This window comes from Ursus americanus, chromosome X (assembly GCF_024610735.1).
Source record: "Ursus americanus isolate L20-20 chromosome X, mUrsAme1.1.p, whole genome shotgun sequence".
In the NCBI taxonomy this organism is placed as follows: Eukaryota; Metazoa; Chordata; class Mammalia; order Carnivora; family Ursidae; genus Ursus; species Ursus americanus.
Window position 1 is genome coordinate 29,095,043 of NC_142164.1, and position 23,513 is coordinate 29,118,555.

The window sequence follows — 23,513 nt, forward strand, 5'->3', positions numbered from 1 at the left end:
CTGTCTCTGGCTCTGTCGAATAAATAAATAAAATCTTTAAAAAAAAAAAAAAAATAACTACCTAAAATAATCCACATGCCAATGAGACACATGGCCGGGGGTGGGCATGGGGCAGAATTTGCTCCCCTGCGCCGCCAAACCTAGAACGGCAAAGAGAAAGTTCTTTTCCCTCCACTACAGTACTCTGAGTCAAGACGACGTCCTTTTCTCTGCGGGCCACTGTGGCAGGTAAAGGAGCCTCCAAGGCAGAGATGGCGGGCTGAGGCCAGGATCCTGAGCACACTTGGAACGCTCACGTCAGTGGACAGCGAGCCTGCCCCTGCCGCTGGCACACTTGGGTCCACCGTTGAAGACAACATCATTCTCGCCTCGCCCCAGAGGGATACCGAGACACCCCCCGCCCCCCGCCTCGGGCCAAGCTGGCTAGTGTTACTTGAAGTGACTAAAGGCAGAGAAGTTGACATTCCTGTCCCTCCCAGGAAGGAGGCGGCCATCCTCCGGAACAGGCGCCTCAAACCACCAGGCACGCTGGGCTGCCCCACTGCCGCTTCTCTCCTGGCAGACACCTGGTGAGGACACTGCCCGGAAAGAAGGGAGAAGCTTCCAGTTCCGGGGGAGACAGATCAGAGAGGGTCCGCTGAGGAGGACTGCTGTGCTCCGGGGGAAGGCAGCGCGATCACCCTGACCGTGAGGAGGAAGACGTGCCCTCTGCTTTGCTGGTAAGCACCCGCACAGTAGTAAAGACGGGAAAGGTAAGACAGCAGTGCCAGCGCGGGCCTGGCTGTTCCCCCCAATGCGCACGTGTACACACACACACACAGACCCAGGCCCAGGCTTTCCTCGAGGACCTGATCCAGGAGCCAAGTGGAAAGGGGCTGCGGGGCTCCACGGGGGAATGTGCTGGGGAGGCAGCTCCACTCACGGGGGCTGGACTCCAACACCAGGCCGCCATAGTAGGAGAGACAAAAAGCGGCCTCACGATTAGTGTGGGAGGGGGGACTTGTCCCCACAGGAGGCTTTACCCTGCTTCACGTGGCCCTTGGTGACCGGGTCGTTCTGGTGCGGAGGGCTGCCCCACCAAAGGCAGGCCTCACGCCGACCCAGGCCGGCCCAATGCAGAGTGTCCGCCGAGGCCTCTCCCTTTCGGTCGCCTCACTTCCCCTCTCCCATCTTAGTATTTGGTCCTTCTGCTGCAGGAGCACGTGGGCGCAAAAAGCCAGTGTCTTGGAGCTCATTCTGGGGCGACCCAGGTTTCCTGGAGGTCACATCTGCATCATCATAGCCAAAGCACAAAGCGGCCGACTGAGGTAGAGGCTGACACTAGTTCCCTGTTTCCAGCCCTGGTTTCGTAAAACAGCTCTTCCCGTGTGTGCAAATAGACGGAGGGCTCCGTTCATATTTTCTTTGGTGAAATACTGTATGAGCTCATATACATGGGGAACCTTCAAAGAAAAAAACAAAGCTCCTAGATAAAATGGTGAGATTTATGGTTACCAGAGGGGGTGGGGATGGGGAATTGGATGAAGGTGGTCAGAAGGTACAAATTTGCCCTTAAAAAAAATAAGTACTAGGGCACTGGGGTGGCTTCAGCTCAGGTGATGATCCCAGGGTCCTGGGTTCAAGCCCCACATCGGGCTCCCGGCTCAGTGGAGAGTCTGCTTCTCCCTCTCCCTCTGCCGCTTCCCCTGCTTGGGCTCACTCTCTCTCAAATAAATAAATAAAATATTTTTTTTAAAAAAGTACTGGGGCACCTGGATGGCTCAGTCATTAAGCGTCGGCCTTCAGCTCAGGTCATAATCCGTGTCCTGGGATTGAGCCCCACATCAGGCTCCCTGCTCAGCAGGGAGCCTCCTTCTCCCTCTCCAACTCCCCCCTGCTTGGGTTCCCTCTCTTGCTGTCTCTCTCTGTCAAATAAGTAAAAATAAAATCTCTAAAAAAAATAAGTACTGAGGTTATAATACACAACCTGCCTATAGGCCCCACTGCTGTAGGGTATTTATGGAAGCTGTTAAGAGGGTCAATCCTAAGAGTTGTCACCACAAAGAAAAGAACATTTTCCTTTTTCTGTTTTTGTTTGTATCTCTAGGACACGATGATGGTAACTGAACTTACCGTGGTAATCATTTCACAGTAGGTGTGAGTCAGATGGTCATGCCGTACACCTCAAATGTATACAGTACTCTGCGTAACTCATGTCTTCATAAAACTGGGAAACATTTCTTTGAACATTCCAAGTGCTGTAGAGTTTGGAAATGGATGAGAACATTTTGTGTTTTTCCCCATTTGTGTCTTGTGGCTCCTTTTCCCTTCAGACCCCGACTGAGAGAGCACAGTGCAAGCCCGAGGAGGCCAACATCAACTCACCCAAACTTCAGGCTACCTGTTCCTCCGAGCTTGCTTTGCCTGCTCCACAAAGCAGAGAGGCGTGGGCCTGCCCAGCCCTGGCCACACCTGACTGAGCCCAGCCCCTGGTCTGGGGGCCTGCTTTCTTGGCTGCCTGTCTGGCCTCCCCAGCTCCACTCCTGCCTCCCCTTTCCGTCCCATAAATTACACTCTCCATGACTCAAAGCTAATAAACCCACCCGAGTTTTCTTTTTCTCTCTTTCTCATTCTCTTTTTAAAAGATTTATTTATTGAGAAACAGGGAGAGAGAACATGCACATTTGCACGGGGATTGAGCAGAGGGAGAGAGAGCAAATATGGAGCAGGCTCCCCGCTGATTGAGGAGCCCCATGTGGGGCTCCATCCCAGGACCCTGAGATCATGACCTGAGCCAAAATCAAGAGTTGGTCACTTAACTGACTGAGCCACCGAGGGGCCCCTTTCTTTTTTCTTTTTCTTTCTTTTTTTTACTTTTTAAAGATTTTATTTATTTGACAGACAGAGACATAGCGAGAGAGGGAACACAAGCAGGGGGAGTGGGAGAGGGAGAAGCAGGCTCCCCACTGAGCAGGGAGCCCGATGTGGGGCTGGATCCCAGGACTCTGGGATCATGACCTGAGCCGCTTAAGGGCTGAGCCACCCAGGTGGCCCCAGGCGGCCCTTTTCTTATCTTTTTTTTTTTGTTGTTGTTGTTATTTTCAAATTATCCTTTGCTACAATTTAGGCTTTTCTATGATTTCAGACAATCACCCCTTGATCTTGTTGAGCCACAAATTAGCTGGCACTGACTGAGCCAATGGAAAGTCTTTCGAATTACCACATGAAAGAATCCAGCCTGAGGTTAGTCATCCCCCCCACTAGTGACAATATCCGTACAATGTCTTCATAATAGGACCACAAAAAGGAAGATCAAAATCTGAGGTGTTAGAAATGTCTCAATAGAAAACATTGACTAATGCATTTGGTAGTTAAAGAATTTTGAATGTGTGTGATATCCCCGAGGCATAATTAATTCTCACCTAACATTTCCACCTTTGTGAGGTGGGTGGAACTTTGTTGGAAATTGTTTTTGTAGTCTGTTTCCTGTAGTCTTCAAGGTACTTTTCGCTGTCTTAAGAATTAAATTGACGTGAGACAGATTAACAGGAGAATCGAACTTCCATATAGAGGGAGAACCCACATAAGCATGAGAGATTCCCAAGACAGTCAGGCAAAATGAAGTATAAATATCTTTCTGGACTAAGGAGGAGGAGTTAGGAGTCCGGGGGCTTCAAGGGGAAGCAGGACAATTCACAGGAAGAATAGAAGAGTAAATGTTTGGTAAACAAATCTTTATGGATCATAGAGAAACAACAGGACAAAGAGAATTGTAACGGATTTGCTAACTTCCTCCCTATTGCCCCTAGTTCAGATTATAATGTAGTTGTCTATGGTGATCGCTCCCTTCCTGGATCTGGTCCTCTATCTAAATTCTTTTAGGCAGTTAGTGGGAAGGTCTTTTTTCCCCAGCCCCAAATTCCATATATTCTGTTCTATGTTTTTTTCCTAAAGTTTTTAAATTTTACATTTAAGTCCATGATGCATTTTGAGTTGATTGTTGCGTAATATATGAGGTCTAGTTCAAGGTCAGTTTTTTTGCCTATGGATGTCCAATTGCTGCAGCATCATTTGTTTAAAAGTCTATCTTTCTGGGACACCTGGGTGGCTCAGTCGGTTAAGCAGCTGCCTTCAGCTCGGGGTCCTGGAATGGAGTCCCGTGTCAGGCTCCTTGCTCATCCGGGAGCCTGCTTCTCCCCCTGCTTGTGCTGGCTTTCTCTCTCTTTGACAATTAAATGGATAAAATCTTAAAAAAAAAAAAAAAAAAAGGTCTGTCTATCCTCTGTTGAATTGCTTTTGCAGCTTTGACAAAAATCATTTGAGCATATTTGTGTGGGACTGTGTTTGGGCTCTCAGTTCTGTTCTATTGATCTCTGTTTCTTTCCTCCTGCCAATGCCACACTTTCTAAATTTCATTCAGTTTATTCATAATAAAACTTAACATCTGGTAGAATAATTCCACCCCTTTTCATTTTTTTCCCCAAATTCTTTCAGCTCTGGGGTGCCTGGCTTGCTTAGTTGGTAGAACTGCGACTCTTGAAATCAGGGTCATGAGTTCAAGCCACACATTGGGTGTGGAGCCTACTTAAGAAAAAAAGTTCTTTTAGCTCTTCTAGGTCAATTGCTTTTCCATATAAATTTTAGAATGTGCTAGCCTGTGTCTGCAACAAACATTGCTGGGATTTTTATAGGACTTCCACTAAATATACAGATCAATTTAGGTGAATTTGGGGGTTACTGTTTTACTTTCATGAGTCATTCATTCATTCATTCCCTGACCATTGTGGAAACTATGTGTTTGATAGTCTGGATTTTCTGTTATTTTCCCCTAAACATGTTATGGGTTGTCTTGGCAAGCAGTTACATTATGGACAGATTTTATCCTTTCTAGCACATGTCTGTTTCAGTTTTCCTTTTGTTTCTAGGGAGACTCTCTTGGTCCATGTATGTACTCTTTCATCCTAAAATGCGACCTTTCTGTGGTTTCACATCTTTTAACCTTCCAGTTGTTGCTCTGCCCCTGCACTCTTTGGATTTTAACCCCACATATGTACAATTTTAGAGTCTTTCAAGAATTTGAGAGAAGTTTATATGCACATTTGAGAACTCCCCGTGGAACCTCCCTTTCCTAGTGTATTCTCTACATTCATAGCCAATCTAGCACCGCTGAACGCTGTCCTCTGCCTGCAAAGGCCATAGAGACTGCAGCTTCCGCTCACTTTCTGGGGCCACATGCCATGCAGCCTGGGGGTTATTTGAAGGCAACGATCCTGCTAGATGTGGGAGTGACCTATAATGTTTCCCTTCTTCCAATGGCCTGATCCCCTTCAATTTCTACCCTTTAGGTCACTCTCCAATGCCTGCAAACAGTTTTTCATTTTTGCCAGAATTTATCATTTTTTGGCACACAGGTTAGTTGGATATAACCTAGTCCACCATTATCCCCTTTGTTCTTTTATTCCTTGTTAATTTTAAATCATCAGATTTTTTAAGAAGTTGTCCTGTGGGAGGTATATTTTTATACATTTACCTAAAAATTTTTTTTCTAATCACAGTTGTTCTGCTGAAAAATATTTTAAATCTCCAGTGGATAATCCTCCTTTCCGTCCCAAATTAAATTGATCACACCACTTCAGAGGAAGAAAGGATCAAATGCTTTTTTTTTTTTAAGATTTTATTTATTTATTTGACAAAGGGAGAGCACAAGTAGGCAGAACAGTAGGCAGAGGGAGAGGGAAAAGCAGGCTCCCCGCTGAGCAGGGAGCCCCACATGAGGCTTGATCCCAGGACCCTGTGATCACAACCTGAATCAAAGGCAGACACTTAACCAACTGAGCCACCCAGGTGTCCTAAGGATCAAATGCTTTATACTTTGATTGCTTAGACTTGAGAAATGTGAGCTTTCCCTCTGATGGTCAAACTCTTTTGGCGGCTTGTAATGGATGTAAGCACAATAGCAGTATTTTTTACCTTTCTATTTCTAATAATTATTGCAGAATATCTAGATGGACAGGCTGGCAGAGAATCAGAAACACTGCATTATTACTCCAGTTCTTTTTCCTCCCTAAGATGCATTTTATTATTTTTAACATTAATTTATTATTGTTAAAGATTTTATTTATTTATTTGAAAGAGAGAGAGAGCACAGAGGGAGAGGGAGAAGCAGACTCCCCATGGAGAAGGGAGCCCGATGATGCAGGGCTCAATCCCAGGACCCTGAGATCATGACCTGAGCCGAAGGCAGACGCTCAACCAACTGAGCCACCCAGGTGCCCCTTAATTTGTTTTTTTTAAGTAGGCTCCATGCCCAGCATGGAGCCCAAGGTGGGGCTTGAATTCATGACTCTGAGATCCAGACCTGAGCTGAGATGAGGAGTCAAACACTTAACCAACTGAGCCACCCAGGTGCCCCCTAAGAGGCATTTTAAAATAAAGCAAAGAAATGAAGAAAAATCCCTCATTGCTCTAGTTCTTATCTAAACTGTCCTAAATCTGCACTTGTAGAGTCTTTCAACCCTCTGTCTTGTTTTTATGGTGTTTCTTTCTTGTATCATTGGACTTTATGTGCTGTTGAGGCAGACGTTTCTAAGCAGAGGTATAAGATGATTAGTTCCTTCCGCAGCACAGTATGTCACAGAAGTGACGATATTTTAGAAGAGTTTCAGGAATAACTAGTAATTTTTCAAAGTTCTAAGTCAGGCATTGAAAGGAACATATTCTTTTTTTTTCCTCCAAAATTCCCAGTGTCCTTATTTCTCGGAGCTAATTGCTCTGTGCAAGCACTTAGGAAATCTACACAAAGAATACACATGTCTATGGCAGTCCTGTCGGCCTGGATGCAATTTCTCAAGGGTCCTCTGCATACCTGAGCATTGTCTCCCCCTTTGAGCTCAAAGTCGGTGCTCAGGGAAACATGCAGAGAAGGACAGCCCCAGCCCCTCCCAAAAGGGGACATGTGGTGGAGGAGTGGCAGGCCCTGAAGAAGTCCGAAAGCAGACGCGCACGGCAGAGCTGTGCAGGATATGGTATGATTGTTATTGTTGTTTTAAGATTTAATTTATGTATTTGACACAGAGAGAGACAGCCAGAGAGAGAGGGAACACAAGCAGGGGGAGTGGGACAGGAAGAAGCAGGCTTCCAGCGGAGGAGCCTGATGTGGGGCTCGATCCCAGGGACCTGGGATCACACCCTGAGCCGAAGGCAGACGCTTAACGACTGAGCCACCCAGGCGCCCCAAGATACGGTATGATTGTTGAATCTGATCCAAGTCGTCTTGGATTTGGATCAAAATCAGAAGAAGAAGTGCTTTCACAGAAGAGCGTACCCGAGTGCTAGCAGTTTCTGGGTCAAGCCCGGCAGCGAACACAGGTGCTTCTTGAGCTGTAGGCAGGTCTGCCGCAGGGCCGGTCCGAAAGACTACTTCGGATGCCAGATCGTGGATGACCAAGTTCACTGCCACAACTGCTCCAAGCCAAAGTGCCCTTTGGCGGCCACCTGGAATCAGGTAACCGCTTACCCGTCTCGAAGCTCACTTCCCAATTCCATTTCCCCACAGGAACCTGCTTCTTGAGAACTTCATTTAAGGAGCTCACCAGGAGGGACGCCCGGGTGGCTCAGTCGGTGAAGCGTCTGCCTTTGGCTCAGGTCATGATCCCAGGGTCCCGGCATCGAGTCCTGTGTTGGGCTCCCTGCTCAGCAGAGAGCCTGCTTCTCCCTCTGCCTGTCGCTCCCCCTGCTTGCATTCTCTTTGACAAATAAACAAATAAAATCTTTAAAAAGGGGGGGAGCTCACCAGGACATTCCCAGGTCTGGAGCCAGGCCTTGATCTATTCTCTTTCCGACAAGAATGTTGCTTGTGTCTCACTTTAGGGTTAAGCAGATTGAAACCCCCTCTTGCTGACCCTGAAATCAGCAGTCCTCAGCAGGGCAAGTGTTATTTTGTAATGCTGGCCATTTACCTTGTAAACCTGCTGAAGTCCCATCATCCTGGGGAATATTCCAGGCTTTCTTTTTGCGAGCTTGGTGTCTGCAGCCCACATCCTGTAGATGGGTTAATTTGGTTATTTATAGCATGTAAGCAAGGGACAGCCACACTTGGTTGGCTCTTGAAGTGAGAAGGTTTTACATAGTGAAGCACCTAAATTGGCCCAGAATCCAAAGGATTTCCTTGTGTGATAGCATCAGGGGCAGAACTGGAAGGGACGGCATCCAACCTGGTTGTGTGTTCTGCTTCCTTCCAGGTGGAAGAACTAGTGCAAGAGGAATCATTTGCATATTATGACCACGTTCTCCTCCAGTCCTCCTTGGACCCGATGGGAGTGTAGCGACTTGCTCCCGTCCAGGTGGCCAGCATGATGGAAGAGCCAAGCTCACCCTGGGAAAGGGTGTCCGCCTCGGTTATGCCTTCTGTATTCTGTGCCGACCCACCTCCCTTCCAGTCCCTCCAGACAAGATGACCGTAGTATGCCAGGATGTGTGAACTTGACAAACCAGAAAAAGAAAGTCTCGTCATTTTAGTGCTTATTTCAACAGATGTTTAGGCTCTGGGCACCGTTCTAGGTTCTGGGAATAAACTGTCAAACAAAAGACACAAAAACCTCCGACTGCATGGAACTTGCCTCTACTGGTGGGGATGCAGGTGGTAAGCCAAGTAAATAAGGGTACGATGAGGTGCTAAGAGCTAGAGGGAAATAAATGGAGCAGGGACATGGTGTAAAATGTTTCCAGGAGAAGGGTAAGAGATGAAATTTTAGTGAGGGTGGGCAATTAAGAGCCCCTGGTGAATTTGTTTTGAGTGTAGGCCAGAAGAAAGTGAGAGAACAAGCCTTTACAGATATCTGGGGGGGGGGGGGGCAGGGCTTTCCAGGCAGAGGGAAGAGCTAGGTAATTTCTACCCCTGAGCATAGCATGGAGATCATGGGTAACAAACGAAGAACCCTATAAGCCACCTCGATGTTGCTTCCATGGCACAAATCTTTGCTCAGTCAATGAGCCCTTTAGCACAGTCCCCAGATCTAGGGTCAGAATCCTCCCCAACACAGCATGTATGAATTCGCCACTGCTGCCATAGCAAATGACCACAAACTTTGTCACTTAACACAGATTTCTCATCTCCCGGTTCTGTAGGCCAGCAGTCTAGGTAATAAGTAGCTTTGCTGGATCCTGTTTACAGTGTGACAGAGGTAAAGTCCTGGTGTGAGCAGGGCTGTCTTTCTTTCTGGAGGCTTGGGGGATGAATTCACTGCTAAGGTCATGCAGGTTTTTAGCTAAATTCGTTTCTTGTAGTTTGGGGATTGAGGACCTCCTTTCCTGTTGTCTGTCAGCTGGAGGCAGTTTTTGCTTTTAGAAACCTTCTTCTCATGCTTTTTTTTTTTTTTTTTTAAGATTTTTATTTATTTATTTGACAGAGATAGAGATAGCCAGCGAGAGAGGGAACACAAGCAGGGGGAGTGGGAGAGGAAGAAGCAGGCTCATAGTGGAGGAGCCTGATGTGGGGCTCGATCCCAGAACGCCGGGATCACGCCCAGAGCCGAAGGCAGACGCTTAACCGCTGTGCCACCCAGGCGCCCCTCTTCTCATGCTTTTTGTGCGGCCTTCCTTCCACAACAGCTGGTGGCGTCCCTCTCACAATCTGAATCTCCCCCACTGTTCCTTTTGCCACAAGTCTGTTGCCTGTAGTCAGGTGAAGTTCTCTGCTTTGTATTATAATTCTTTTTTTTTTTTTAAAGATTTTTATTTATTTGAGAGAGAGAAAGAGAGAGAAACAGAGAGCATAAGAAGGGGGAGGGTCAGAGGGAGAAGCAGACTCCTCTCTGAGCGGGGAGCCCGATGCAGGACTCAATCCTGAGACTGAAGGCAGTCACTTAACCGACTGAGCCACCCAGGCACCCCAAACTCTCTGCTTTTAAGATGCTTGTGTGATTAGAGTGGCTCCACCCAGCTAACCCAGGATAATCTCCCTATGTTAAGGTCCATAACCTTAATTATATCTGCCAAGTACTTTTTTTTTTTTTAAGATTTTATCTATTTATTTGAGAGAGAGCACGAGCTGGAGTGGAGGGGCAAGGGGCAGTGGGAGAGGGACAGGCAATCTCAAGCAGACTCCCTGCTGAGCACAGAGGCCAATACAGGGCTCCATCCCAGGACCCCAAGATCACGACCTGAGCTAAAGTCAGACCCTTAACCAACTGAGCCACCCAGACGCCCCTGCCAAGTCCTTTTTTGGTATATAACGTAACATATTCACAGGATACAGGGATTTGGGCATGGACATCTCTGGTCAACTATTCCATCTACCCCAAGACACTCCAGAGAGTGGCACTAGCAGGCATAGGAAGAGGGGATGAAACTTGTTTGCCTTCCCTGATCCAGATAATGACAGGGAATTCAGGCCTTTCACATCCATACAGCTAGACTTTGGCTCAGCCCATTGCACCTTGTGTGTTAGCTTTCTTTCCTCTTTTTTAAAGATCTTATTTATTTATTTATTTATTTATTTATTTATTTATTTATTTGACGGAGAGAGAGAGACAGCCAGCGAGAGAGGGAACACGAGCAGGGCAAGTGGGAGAGGAGGAAGCAGGCTTCCAACGGATCAGGGAGCCTGATGCGGGGCTGGATCCCAAGACCCTGGGATCACGTCCTGAGCTGAAGGCAGATGCTTAACGACTGAGCCATGCAGGCGCCCGTGTGTGTTAGTTTTCTATTGCCATGTTAACAAGTTTCTATTTCCATGTTAACAAATTACCAGAAACGTAGCTGCTTAAACCAACAGAAATTTATTATATCATAGTTTCTTTGTGTCAGGAGTATGGGCATAGCTTTGCTAGGTCCCCTATTCAGGGTCTCACAGCCTGTCATCAAGGTGTCAGTCAGGCCATGTTTTTATCTGGAGTCTTGACTAAGGAAGCATCTACTCCCAGACTCATTTGAGTTGTTGGCAGAATTCATTTCCTTGTGGTTTTAGGACTAACGTCCCTATTTGTTAGCTGCCTATCTGCCAAAGGCCACTCTCAGCTTCTAGAAGCTGCCTGAAATTCCTTGCTGTGGGGCCCTCACCATAGGCAATCTCACATCATTGTAGCTTACTTTCTCAGAGCCAGCGAGGGAAGTTTCTCTCTCCAGTCCGCTAACATATGTAGTCTTTTTTTTTTTTAAGATTTTATTTATTTATTTGACAGAGATAGAGACAGCCAGCGAGAGAGGGAACACAGGCAGGGGGAGTGGGAGAGGAAGAAGCAGGCTCCCAGTGGAGGAGCCTGATGTGGGGCTCGATCCCAGAACTCCGGGATCACGCCCTGAGCCGAAGGCAGACGCTTAATGACTGAGCCACCCAGGCGCCCCGACACTAAATAAAATTTTTGTACCCAAAGTGTGTGAGGACTTCACTTTTCAAAGTGCTTTCATAACTGTTAATTTCACATTGGTTGTTCTGAACATCACACCCATTCAAAGTCAAATGGCTTACAAAACCAAACTGCGTGCACAAGTGTATACACACACACACACACACACACACACACACACTCTTCTAATTTTGTTCTCAGACCTGCTTATCCTGGGATACAGCACCCCTGATGTGGGGCTCTGGAAATGTAGACATTTTTCTACTAACCTGAGTAGGTAAATCTTTTGGTGCATAAAAGAAGAATCTTAACATTTTCAATAGAGACAGAACGATGTTTGCTTTAAATTTTATTGCCCCTTGTGTTTGTGACTGAATTGAACCTAGTGATAAGTCCCTAATTACCTAACGGAGGAAATTCTCATTATATTTAATCATTTCATGACATGCTTCAGACCTTGTGATAGAGTGCAGGGCTTGCCGCCAGGTGTTGATTGGGATTTAAAAAAAAATCATTTACCATTTTAAATTGCACATCTCAAATATAAGCAATTTTCAATGTTAGCATGAACATGTAACTACTACATTCCACTTTCAGGATCCATGTTTGCTTTGTACCTATTGCTTATCGGAAGGTTTGCTAATTACTTATGTCAGTCAAGTGCCTGCCTTCCGCTCAGGTCATGATCCGGAGGTCCTGGGATCGGGGCCTGCATGGGGCTCTCTGTTCATGGGGAGTCTGCTTCTCCGTCTCACTCTCCCTCTGTTCTCTCTCTGTGTCTCTCAAATAAATAAATAAATCAGTCTTAAAAAAAAATAAGAAGGTTTGCTAATTATTTAGCTGAGGAACACTTGCTAATAAGTATTTTGTTTTACTAGCCACAGTAAATATTAAGCATGAAATAAAAGGTATTTATCATGCTTCCTGTCTATCTCAACCCTGCATGGGAAAAGGTAAGATTAGGTAATGGTTGTACTGGATCTCTTTGGAGAAGTGAGTTTCTCTTTGGTTTTATAGTCCTGATGTTTTTCATTTCTATCCTTCCCTCCAGAAATTTGATGGGTATAATCATGTGAGATGACAGGTACTAGCTATATGCAATATTTCTCTGGATTTGCTTGGGTTCTCTGTCAAGAGCAAACCCTTAGAAGCTTTTTAGTGATCCTGCCTCTACCTGTTTTAACCAGTATAGTCTACCGACTTCCCCAGGCACAAGAGTAACTTTGTTGGGGTTATAATTTGCAGAACATAAATCTGGTGCTTAACTAAGTCCTCAAATTTATTTAGAAATCCCCTTAAATGTATTACAAGTATTAGCGACATTTTATATAATTTTCTTGATAATGAATTTTATGATGGGACCGTATACCATGTCTGGAAATACTTATTTTTATATCCTTTCTTTTCCTCATTTATTTTTATTGTCAAATCATTTCAAATACTCAGGAAAGGGGCGCCTGGGTGGCTCAGTTGTTAAGCATCTGCTTCGGCTCAGGGCGTGATCCCAGAGTCCTGGGATCGAGCCCCGCATCAGGGTCCTCAGCTGGGAGCCTGCTTCTTCCTCTCCCACTCCCCCTGCCTGTGTTCCCTCTCTCGCTGGCTGTCTCTCTCTCTGTCAAATGAATAAATAAAATCTTTAAAAAAAATACTCAGGAAAAATGAAGGAATACTAGGATTATGACCCTGGCACATCCTTCACCTATATATATTTTTTTAATTAAATGTCATATTTGTTTTCTGTCTCCTAAACCTTGTGAAAATAAGTTAATTGTCATGACAATTGTAACTCTAAATATTTCCATCAGACATCTCCTTCAAAAAGGAAATGTTCCTTCATAACCACAATGCTATTGCTGCATCTAAAACAATTAATAATGTCATAATAGCATCATACACCTAATCTATATTCAAATTTCCCCAATTGTCCCAAATGTCTTTTATAGCTGTTTTTAGAATAAGTAGGTTATGCATTACATTTATGTTGTATTTAGATATTACATCTCTTCAGGTTCTTTTAATCTATGATACATCTATTTCCCACCTTTCTTATGACATTGGCTTTTTAAAAAGTTGTTTTGGGGCACCTGGGTGGCTCAGATGGTTAGGCGTCTGCCTTTGGCTCAGGTCATGATCGCGGGGTCCTGGGATGGAGTCCCGTGTCGGGCTCCTTGCTCAGTGTGGAGTCTGCTTCTCCCTCTGCCCTCTGCTGCTCCCCCTTCTTGCGCTCTCTTGCTCTCCCTGTCAAATAAATAAATAAATCTTAAAGAAAAAAAGTTGTCTTGTAGATTGTCCCACCTCCTGGATTACTCTGTTTTATTATGGTGTCATTAAATTTGTTCCCATATTTCCTGTATTTCCCAGCAACTGCAGGGTAGATCTATCAACATAACTGAATCAGTTCAGGTTAAAAATTTTGACAGGAAGGGCTCCTGGGTGGCCCCATTGGTTAAGCGTCTGCCTTAGGCTCAGGTCATGATCCAGGGTCCTGGGATCAAGCCCCACATAGGGCTCCTCGCTCAGCGGGGAGCCTGCTTCTCCCTCTCCCTCTCCCTCTGCTGTTCCCCCTGCATCTGTGCTCTCTCTCTGTGTCAAATAAATAAAATTTTAGAAAAGTTTGTTTTGACAAGACTACTTCACAAATGTTAATGTTGTTTTCCTCCTTTTTAAGCTGGCAGTTTCTTATATTTCTATATTTTTTATTTTTCGAAGATTAGAGACTGTGACAGTCAACAATGCCTAGCTAGAATTTATTAACGATAATGTAATTTTTTCCCAGGGTATCCATTTTTTAAAGAAATTAAGCATAGTTGACACACAATGCTATATTAGTTTCAGGTGTACAACATAGTGATTCCACAATTCTATACATTATGCAGTGCTCACCATGATAAGTGCAGTCACCATCTGAGCTGGTATTCTTTTATTTTTTCATTATTATTTTAAGATTTATTTATTTATGGGCACCTGGGTGGCTCAGGTGGGCAAGCATCTGCCTTCGGCTCTGGTCGTGATCTCTGGGTCCTGGGACTGAGCCCCGCATCGGGCTTCCTGCTCGGCAGGGAGTCTGCTTCTCCCTCTCCCTCTCCCTCTGCCCCTCCCCACCACTCACTCTCTCTCTCTCTCTCTCAAATAAAGGAGGGGCAGAGGGAGAGGGAGAGAGAATCTCAAGCAGACTCTGCACTGAGCACAGAGCCCGATGTGGGGCTGGATCTCACAACCTTGAGATCACGACCTGAGCCAAACCAAGAGTTGGATGCTCAAATGACAGCAAACCAGGCGCTGCTAAGCTGGTATTCTTTTAAAAAGAAATCTTTCTTTTTTATCCCTGGCCCTCTCACCTCTCTCTCTTCTTCCTTCTGACCCTCAGTCTTGTCTTTCCCTTTCTCTCTAATTATGGACTCGTGTGTTTTATAAGCCAGTGGATTATATTTTCATTATTTTTTATTCTTTAAGACTTTAGATTTTTATTTATTTATTGAGAGAGAGAGAGTGCAAGTGAGAGAAGGGGCAGAGGGAGAGGGAAAGAGAATCTCAAGCAAACTGCATGTTCAGCATGGAGTCCAACACCGGGCTCCATCTTACGACCCGGAGATCATGACCTGAGCCAAAATCAAGAGTTGGAGGCTTAACCGACTGAGCCACCCAGGTGCCCCCATTATTTTTGATTCTTTATTTTGATTATTCTCTTTGATGGTCAGGTTGCCTCCCACATTTGCTAATAAAAGTTCCTTTAAACTACACGTGATCCCTTCTGGCGTGGCCTTATTGGTCTTTGAGCATGTACTTGTTTTCTGGAGCAAAGATTTCCTGAGCAGCTCTTTTACTTTTCCTGCTCCAGACCAAAGATCAGCCATTTTACCAAGGAACTCTGATTCCTTAACAAGAAATAGTATCTTGAAACCCAGATCTTGGCAGAAATAAATTATTTTAGAACATGCCAGTACTCATATTTTTTTAAGTTTTTTTTTTTTTAATTTCTACACCCAACGTGGGGCTCAAGCTCACAACCTGGAGATCAAGAGTTGCATGCTCTTTGGACTTAGGCAGCCAGGTGCCCCAGGATTCCTGTTTTAGAGGTGTGTGTTGTGAAACCAAATCACACAGTGCCCCCTACAGCACCGCAGTTGTAACAGAATTATTCTTCGTGTACTCAAGCTTTTCACTTCCCTGGTCATGTATTCTTTTTTTTTTTTTTTTTTTTTTAAGATTTTATTTATTTATTTGACAGAGATAGAGACAGCCAGCGAGAGAGGGAACACAAGCAGGGGGAGTGGGAGAGGAAGAAGCAGGCTCATAACGGAGGAGCCTGATGTGGGGCTCGATCCCACAACGCCGGGATCACGCCCTGAGCCGAAGGCAGACGCTTAACCGCTGTGCCACCCAGTCGCCCCTCCCTGGTCATGTATTCTAAATCTATGATTTTGAGTAGTTGAAATAAATAAAATACCTAATCCATGTGGCATGTGGCAGATCTTGAAGGTACTAGATATCATTAATCCTGGTTTTTAAATTATAGTCAGCTTCCATTTTAAAGCTGATACCTGGACAAAATAGCTTAAGATAATCTTATAAGCTTTTTGTATGTAGCTTATTTTGGTAGGAATTATGATTTGGCCCATGTTACATCTCATCCTGGGACAGAGAAGTGAGGACAGGACAACATGTCTTGTTCTTTAAACGTCTTATCTATGTTACTGTAATTATTCCCAGCCTACAGATGACAAAACTGAGTGTTAGGGAGGGTAAGTGATTTGACCGAGTCCCTGTGCCTACAAGTGGCAGAGCTCAACCTTCACCTCATGTCTGTCTGACGTCAAGTCCCTGCTCTAAACTGCCATGCTGCGGTGACACTGGATAAATGAACAGGTGTGTATAGAGCCTCCGCGATATTACATCTTGGGGGACGGGGGCAATTTAAGAGAGTTTGAGCCAAGAAGCCCTGCCATGAAGTACTGGAGTCCGGTGTGGGGGATAGCCTACATTTTAGGTAGTATAATAGGAAGCCGGTGTTTTGGCAACTTCAAAGTAATATTCTACAGAAGGAAAGTTCCAGAACCGACTGAGACAGGGGCGCCTGGGAGGCTCAGTCGTTAAGTGTCTGCGTTTGGCACGGGTTGTGATCTCAGGGTCTGGGGATCAGCCCGAGTCCAGCTCCCTGCTCAGTGGGGAGTCCGCTTCTCCCTCTGCCTCTGCCACTGCTCCTGCTTGTGCGCGCTCTCTCTGTCAAATAAATAAATAAAACCTTGAAAAAAAAGAACAGACTGAGGGGGCGCCTGGGTGGCACAGCGGTTGGGCGTCTGCCTTTGGCTCAGGGTGTGATCCCGGCGTTGTGGGATCGAGCCCCACATCAGGCTCCTCTGCTGGGAGCCTGCTTCTTCCTCTCCCACTCCCCCTGCTTGTGTTCCCTCTCTCACTGGCTGTCTCTCTGTTGAATAAATAAATAAAAACTCTTAAAAAAAAAACAGACTGAGACAATACAAAGAATAGGAAGAGAAATGAACACTTAATAGGGTTATGGTGGGTTTTAAAAAAAGATTTTATTTATTTACTTGTCAGAGAGAGACAGAGAGAGAGCGCGCGCATGCGCACAAGAAGGCCGGGGGGCAGAGGCAGAGGGAGAAGCAGACTCCCCGCTGAGCAGGGAGCCCCATGCGGGACTCGATCCCGGGACCCTGGGATCATCACCTGAGCCAAAGGCGGACACTTCACCAACTGAGCCCCCCAGGCGCCCCAGGCTGCTGGGTGCTATGGTGCTTTGAGAGAATTTATCCTCTCCTAAATTGACTAACATCCCCGACCTGCCACTGTACCCACCGTGCACACCAGGGATCATTTGGGTGACGTTGCCCTCATTATAATCTTTCCTCCTCAAGCCAGAGGAGTTGCTTGGATCGGAGAAGGGCTGTTCTGAATAACTTTCAGGCCAGCTTACTCACAGCAAAGCTGGATTCATTCAGTGCAGTGGAGTGGAGAAGAAACAAAGCTATGCCGAGGAGTCATCAGGAAAGGAGAGAAGGTAGGATTTCAGAGAAAAAAGTTAAAATGCTCTCTTTTGTCCAGGTGTAAAAAAATGCACCATGTGGTATGATCTTCCTGGTTGTTCTAAGGTACCTATGTTCTTGGCAGCATTTGGGAAGATTATGTTAAAATGGAGTAACCCTGGCTGCTCAAGATATGGAAATAAAATGGTTTTCCCTCGCCTTTGGCGGAATACACAAAGTGTAAACTTGCCGAAGCTTAAAAGCACTGTTTTCTCACTCTTTCCATAAAGAAGGTGTAAGAATGTGGTTTATATTTTCACTCGGTCCTGCTGCTTAAGACATTTTTGTACATATTCTGAGATAATATAAATTGAACAAATTATAAGCTTTAGAAATGGAACACAAAGAGAATATTAATTATTGTAACATACTCCAGACTCTAAAAGTCAAATACTCAATATTTATTTCTTCCTTCCAAGTCTTACTTAAGCAGCGGGGGTCTAGGGTTAAACTTACAGTCCCTTCAATCTTCGAGCAACACCACATTTCAAGGTATCGAATCAAAACTTTCTCTGTTGAGGGGGCACCTGGGTGGCTCAGTCAGTGAAGCGTCTGACTTGGGCTCAGGTCATGATCTCCAGGTCCTGGGATCAAGCCCCACATCGGGCTCCCTGCTCAGCTTGGAGTCCGCTTGCCCTTCTCCATCTGCCCTCCCCCACTTGTGCACATGTGAACATGCTCTCTCTCTCTCTCTCTCTCTCTCTCTCTCTCTCTCAAATAAATAAATAAATAAATAAAACTGTGTTAGAATTTTTTCTAGTTTCTAAAAAAAAAAAAAGAACTATCTGTGTTAGAATCCTCTGGGAGTACTCTTTACAACCAGAATGGGAAGGTGGAAGTCTTATTAAAATTGTGCTATGAATTGTTTTATTCTTTTCTCTCAAGACCACATTCCATTGCCTCCATATGAATCACATTCCTTCCATTTTTAATTTCTGCCTCATTCTCCTGGAGACATGGTTTTACTCTGGCCGATTAGAAGGAGCAGGACATTTTGAGCTTCCGCTTTGCATGGACTTTGTTTTCACAGGTTCACTTATATTGCTACTTTTAATACCAAGCGTGCTTCGGGGGTCACCTGATATATATCAATAACGGAGCCCATCGATTTTGAGCCGAATATAGCATCTAGATAGATGTGTAGGCTCAGGAGAAGGTCACAGAAGCCCTGTCCCTTTTCCTGAGTGATCTAGTTTTCATTTCAAGGTGACTTTCGTTGGCTACTGCCCTATCACCCAGCTAGTCCTTTATCTGGTCCTACTTTCATTGAGTAAGGACAATTTTAATGAAAACTGTTTTGTGCTGAAATGAAAGAAACCTTAACATTTCCCATGCTGAACCAGAATGTTAAAATTTTTTTTAAGATTTATTTATTTATTTGAGAGAGAGAGAGAGAGAAGGAGGGGGAAGCTTGCACTCAGGGGTAGGGGCAGAGGGAGAGGGGGAGAGAGAGACATTCAAGCAGACTCCCCACTGAGCCTAGAGTCAGATATGGGCTCCATCTCACAACCCTGAGATCATGACCTGAGCCAAATTCAAGAATCAGACGCTTCACTGACTAAGCCACCCAGGCAACCTTGAACCAGAATTTTTTAACAAACTGCCCTTTGGGGCTCCTGGGTGGCTCAGTCGGCAAAGCATCTGCCTTCGGCCCAGGTCATGATCCCAGGGTCCTGGGATTGAGCCCCACATCAGGCTCCCTGCTAAGCAGGGAGTTTGCTTCTCCCTCTGCCCCTCTCCCCCACTCGTTCTCGCTCTCTCTCTCACAAAAATAAATAAAATCTTTTAAAAAAATAAATAAACTGCCCTTTATAACTCATTCCACCTCTCTTTTCTGGGTTAGTACATACTCAGACATAGCACAATTCATATTTGCATTTAGTTCCAAACCTAACTTTATGTACTCCTTTTTTTTTTTTAAGATTTCATTTATTTATTTGTCAGAGAGAGAGAGAGAGCACAAGCAGAGGGAGCAGCAGGCAGAGGGAGAAGCAGGCTCCCCACTGAGCAGGGAGCCCGATGCAAGACTCGATCCTACAACCCTGGGATCATGACCTGAGCTGAAGGCAGATGCTTCACTGAGTGAGTCCCCCAGGAGCCTCTAACTTTATGTGCTTCTTAAGGCATTTTGTAATGTTTCATACGAACTGTGCTTATTGCCCTCTTGCCAGACTGGTCTTCCAGAGAGTTATTTTGGCTTCATAGCTAGATCCTTGCTTCTTGGTTTTTATTTCTTTTTAACCTTATGGCTTGCTGAATAGCTTGATGGTGAAGTAAAGAAATTTTTTGCAATAGAGGGCTGAAGAATTCAGCTACCTTAGACTTTTTCCCTAACCGGTCTTAGAAAATTAAGGAACTGATGTATTATTTCAATGGTAAATAAGAATTTTTGGCTGAGTGTACTGCGGTTTCTACATTCTAGCTTCAACTATTCATCTGTAGTTATTCTAGTTTAACTAGTTGCCCAATGCTAGGTAATCTGTACCACTAAATCTAGGACCATAAGAGATAAGAATCAGGATTGTGAGAAATGGTTTTTCAAACAAATTTCCTGGTATCTTTAGCTATCCCTAGTAAACTAGTTACCGAGCTACAATAGCTATTTATAGTGCTAAAGAAATAATGGCAAGAATAAATAAGTAATAGCAAGAATAAATGACCTGATGGATAAATAAATATAAATAAAATAGTAAGAATTGGGGTGCTTGGGTGGTATAGTCGGTTGAGCAACTGACTCTTGGTTTCTTGTTTTTTTTAAACACTTTATTTATTCACTTATTTGAGAGAGAGAGAGAGTGAGAGCGAGAGAGAGCATGAGCAGGGTGAAGGGCAGAGGGAGAAGCAGGCTCCCTGCTGAGCAGGGTGCCCGATGTGGGACTTGATCCTGGGACTCCAGGATCATGACCCAAGCCAAAAGCAGACACTTAACCAGCTGAGCCACCCAGGCGCCCCTGACTCTTGGTTTCTGCTCAGTCATGGTCTTGGGGTGGTGAGATCTAGCCCCAGTGGGCTCTGTGCTTGTTGTGGAGTCTGCTTGGGACTCTCCCTCTCTCTGCCCCTCCTGCTCATGCTCTCTCTCTCTCAAATCAATCAATCAATCTTTACAAAAAATAGTCAGAATTAGGGGCACCTGGGCAGCTCAGGCGTTGTCTGCCTTCAGCTCAGATCATGATCCTGGAGTCCCGGGATCGAGGCCCACATTGGGCTCCCTGCTCAGCAGGGATTCTGCTTCTCCCTCTGCCCCTCTCCCTGGCTCGTGTTCTCTCTCTCTCTCAAATAAATAACTCTTTAAAAAAATAAAATAGTAAGAATTAATACATGCTAGTGATACGAATGGTTTTTCAACTTCCTACTTCAATTATTCTTCTCAGCATATCTAGCTACCTCTTAGTAAATAGTTTCTACTATTCTCAATAGTACTAACTCAATATTATCAAAAGAAATAGACGTTGGATTTGAGAATAATGTCTTGATTAACTTCCTGGTCCCAAATATTTATTCTGGTTATAAGTTTTTACTTAGCTCCATTTAACTAATGACCTAGGTGCCACTAGATGAGCATACTAGTCACTCATTTTTCCACTGGTAATAGGAATTTAAATTTGGATAAAATGTTTTTTAGGTTATTGGCTTCTACCAGTTTTTCTACTTATCTCCACTTATTTCTAGTTAACTAGTTCCTTTGATCACCTGGTTATCTGTAGAGGTAACTCATTATCCCAAAGAGAAATAAGAAGAGGTGAGTAGAACATGTTTTCAACTTGCTGGATTCAACTAATTATTTTAATTATCACAACCGTAGTTTACTCATCCCCCAGGTGTCATGAGTTGTCAAAGTACTAACGCATTATGCCAACAAGAAATATGATTAGAGTTGAGAAGAGTGCTTTTTTTTTTCTGGCTTACTCTAGTCATTCTAGTTACCTCCAGTTACCCATAGAGAGCTAGTTTTTTAGATGCTACCTCTATAGTCTCGCTTCTAGGCTCTGTAGTTCTGAGGCAGTGTTCCAGCAAAGAATTAGAACAAAGTATTACAAGGCTGTGTTTTTCAGCTCTCGGGCTTCAAATACTTTTTCTAATCCTATCCAGTTGCCTCTAATTAACTGGTAAAATAAGTACACAAGCTGCCTATAGTACTAACTCATTCTTATACCAAAGGAGAAGAGCTTAGAGTGGTGACTCATGAATGTTCAAGGTCTTATTTTATTTATTTATTTTAATTTTTTTAAGTACACTCTGCCCTCAACGTGGGGCTCCAATGCATGACCCTGAGATCAAGAATCATATGCTCTACCCACTGAACCAGCCGGGTGCCTCCAATTTCTGGTTTTAAATATCCTCTGGTAATTTCCCGTTAACTTTATCACTCACCTAGGTACCACTATGGCTATTTGATCTAGAGGACACAGTCTTTTTTTTTTTTAAGAAGTAGGGATTTGAAATTGTTGTAAAGGATGTGTTTTCTAGCTTCTGCGCTAGTTATCTTTAGTTGTCTCCAGTTTGGTAGTTCCTAGGTACAACTAGTTATATAGAACTAACTGATTATGCTAACGAGAAAGAAGTCAGTTATAACAAGAATGTGTTTTCACTCGTTGGCTTCATTTACATATCTGTCTCCAATTAACTAGTTTCCTGGGTATAAGTACTGATCTGTAGTACTAACTCATGATTCACACTCTAGATAAGAAGGTAGTGTTGAGAAGAATTCTTATCAAATTCTTGGATTCAACCACTTTTCTTCAGTGTCCTCGTTTTGACTCATTATTCGAATATCATCATTTATCCCGAGGTTACAAAAGATTAAGGTACCACCAGATATATAGGGCACTAACATGTAAATTTAGAGTTGCAAAGAACTTGATTTTTAGCTTCCTGCCTTCAACTAGTTATTCTTATTATCTCTGGTTGTCTCTAATTAAGTATTTACAAAAGTACAATGAGAATCTGCAGAAGTAATTCATTTTTCCAGGAAGAGATGAGAATTTGTAGTTGGTACGGTTGTGTTTTTCATATCCACAGATTTAACTAGTTATTCTTTTCTTTAAAGATTTTATTTATTTATTTATTGAGAGAGAGAGAGAGAGCAAGAGTGGGGGGCAGGGGTAGAGAGAGAGAATCCACAAGCAGACTCCCTGCTGATCAGGGAGCCTGATGTGGGGCTCAATCCCAGGACCCTGAGATCATGATCTGAGCTGAAATCAAGAGTCAACTGCTTACCGACTGAGCCACCCAGGCGCCCCTTAACTAATTATTCTTATCTCTAGATAGCCATAGTTTACACGATGTAGTTATATACCACTAATTATTACTAGCAATAACTAATTCTGCCTTTAAAAAAAGATTTGAGAGATAAGATGTATGTGTTTTTCAGCATTTGAGCTTCAGGAAGTTTTCCAGTTATATCTAGTTATCTCTAGTTAAGTTTTATCTACCATTCCATGCCTTCGTGACTTATTTACTATTTACCTACCTTTCCAATATCTTATTTCAAGAAGAAATAAGTTGCACTTCAGAAGAACCTGCTTTTCAGCATCCGGATTTCAGTTACTTTTCTGGTTGTTTCCCCAGTTGTCTTTAAACAGCTACCCAATTACCACTAATTATATTACTATTACACTTCAATGAGAAAAAAATTGAGAAGTATCTGTTTTTCAGCTCCCTGCCTTCACCTCATCATTCAGATAGTATATAATTCTCTACATAAACCAAACACAATAAATCTAGCTGATTATAGTACTATTTCCACATTCTAAAAAGATATGAAAATTTAGAAGTGAGAAGAATGTTTTCTTTCAACACCATCAATATACCAGTGCATCTTGTTACGTCTAGATACCTCTGATAAAATAGGTACCTAGGTATGGTTAATTCCGTATTGGACTAATTCACTAATTCGACAACGGAGAAGAATTTACACGTGAAGATCATTTCTTTTCCATTTCCTGGTCTAACGTCATGATCACCTTATATCTCTGCTTACCTTGTTACTTAGATACCATTAACTATCTCTTGTATTAACTCATTCTTCAAAGGAGATAAGAAGCTAGTGTTGAGAAGAGTGATTTTTCAATTTTCTGGATTTGCCAATTTTCTGAGTCACTTCTAGTTAACTCTAGTAAAGTAATTGCTTAAGCATTACTAGTTACCT

General features: G+C 44.0%; 1 long non-coding RNA gene across 1 annotated transcript; it reads left to right on the plus strand.

Annotated features, from left to right (window-relative positions):
- The first annotated feature begins 159 nt into the window (after positions 1-159).
- On the plus strand, positions 160-18,066 carry LOC148106866 (uncharacterized). Its single transcript, XR_015723317.1, has 5 exons — positions 160-719; positions 1,197-1,477; positions 3,125-7,004; positions 7,535-7,623; positions 8,220-18,066. It is a non-coding gene; the product is annotated as an uncharacterized LOC148106866 (long non-coding RNA).
- Positions 18,067-23,513: the final 5,447 nt, after the last annotated feature.